The 2098-nt window shown below is 44.6% G+C and overlaps 1 pseudogene; it reads left to right on the top strand.

Moving 5' to 3' along the window:
- Positions 1-16: 16 nt before the first annotated feature.
- Positions 17-1221, top strand: LOC148055090 (bone morphogenetic protein 10-like; annotated as a pseudogene).
- The last annotated feature ends 877 nt before the right edge of the window (positions 1222-2098 follow it).

Here is a 2098-nt window from a genome sequence, read left to right as displayed (position 1 = left end):
AAAGTCCCTGGAAGGTATGGGTATAGAAAGAGAATCTATAAAGCCAGGTTTACGGTCTTTAGCATAACCTGGGGGATCTTGCTGTCCTTAGGCATCTAAAATAAAGTTGTCCTTTTCTCCAAGTACGGTTTTGGGAAATGATGAAAAAAACACTCTCCTGGAACTGTTCGACTGAAACCAAGCAATGCAAAACATGTCAGATGAACTTCGGTGCAGGCGTTGCTGGATGTATTGACCCTTCTAAAATATTTGATCTTTATTGTTTCCAGACTTGGCTTCCCACCCTATTGGTGTTACAGGAATTCTGAAATACCCTCTTCTATTCAATGTTTCCATCCCTCACCATGAAGAAATCACCATGGCAGAGCTGAGGCTCTACACCTTGGTGGAGCGGGACCAAAATGCTCTACGACGGGCTTGACCGGAAGGTCACCATTTTTGAAGTGCTGGAAAATGACCATATGGGGGTAGGAGAAGAGAGAAAGACAGTGGCGCTGGCATCCAGGCAGATCTATGGCACGAGCAGCGAGTGGGAGAGCTTTGAGGTCACCGAAGCCATCAGGCATTGGCGAAGGGCAGGGCTGACCACGCATCGGGCTGGAAGTTCACATAGAGAGCAGTGGAAGGGGAGGAGCAGAATGGAGAGGGGAAACCTCGATATCGACATCAACTCTGAGGCTAAGCATGTGCCTCTCCTGTTGATTGTTTTCTCTGATGACCAAAGCAATGACAAAAAAGAGGAGAAGCAAGAGCTGAATGAAATGATAGACCATGAGCAGCTCCTGGACTTAGAGAAACCGAAGGTTGGCAATTTCCATGGCCAGCCTGGTGAGGAGGCACTGCTCCAGATGCGCTCCAACATCATTTATGACTCTACTGCCCCAATCCGATAGAATGCAAAAGGCAACTACTGTAAAAAGACTCCACTCTACATAGATTTCAAGGAGATTGGCTGGGATTCCTGGATCAATAGCCTTGCGGGATACGAAGCTTACGAGTGCCACGGAGTGTGCGCCTCACCCTTAACAGAGCACGTCACACCAACGAAACATGCCATTGTCCAGACTTTGGTTCACCTGAAGAATCCCCAGAAAGCCCTCCAAGGCCTGCTGCGTGCTCATCAAACTCGATCCCATCTCTATTCTCTACTTAGATGCAGGGGTGGTCACCCACAAGTTCAAATACCAAGGCATGGTGGTATCAGAGTGTGGCTGCAGATAATAGCAGGGAACGCATGCACAGGGGAGTGCACAGGGGAAGTATTTAATGATTCAGTCTGTAAATTTGTACATTTCAGATTTCCTATTTAATAAGGTTATTTAATGAGGCATGTACAGATAATTGTATGTTTCCTGTTACGGGGAATGGGCAAGTCGTACGACTGTAGGGAATGTATATTTTGTTCCATTGCTTGCTTCTTGCTGTTCTTCACTGTCCAGATTGTGACCGAGTCTCTCTTCCTATCAGGGCATAGAGCAGATCACTGGATTGTTTGGGAGGGCTCTTTGTGCAAAAGGGGTGCATTCAAATTCACAGAAATAAAGGCATATTTTTTTACTTTATAAAATGTTGATTGGCATCTATAGGGATTTCCCAGAGCTGTTAAAGAAAGGTGTTCTATAGAGACTACTACACCTAGGTGGTTTAGTTTTGTGTAAAATCTTTATAAAGATCTTTCAATGCTCAGATTATTTTTTTTAAATTTATCTCTGTAGATCTTAAGTCCAGATAATTTCTCAAGCTCCTAAATCACTAAGGCACAACAAGGTGTTAGACTTTTTTCCTTTTTTCTTAATCCTTTCTTTAATCTTTCCCTGTCTCAGTTAAAGGTAACTGGCAGGGATGATTTGGCATCTGGAGCGGAAGGGAACCATTCCCTTTCCCATCTTTCTTAGTAAAGCAATGGGCCCAGGAGCAATGCCAGCCTTGTGCAGTGCTCTGATGTGCAATGGCAAGAAATTCCCACATGCATGTTTATTACAAAAGCACCCTGTGTAAAGCAGCGCTGGCTTTGTTGCAATAGCCAGAGGGCCAGAGCTTTAGGTGGCAGAAATAAGTGCAGTAAATTTCCTGAATCCTTGAAATTCTTAGCTGGTAT

The sequence above is a fragment of the Nipponia nippon genome, unplaced genomic scaffold (assembly GCF_047370975.1).
Source record: "Nipponia nippon isolate SJK-2023a ecotype South Korea unplaced genomic scaffold, ASM4737097v1 scaffold_27, whole genome shotgun sequence".
In the NCBI taxonomy this organism is placed as follows: Eukaryota; Metazoa; Chordata; class Aves; order Pelecaniformes; family Threskiornithidae; genus Nipponia; species Nipponia nippon.
This window is presented reverse-complemented; position numbering and strand designations above follow the sequence as displayed.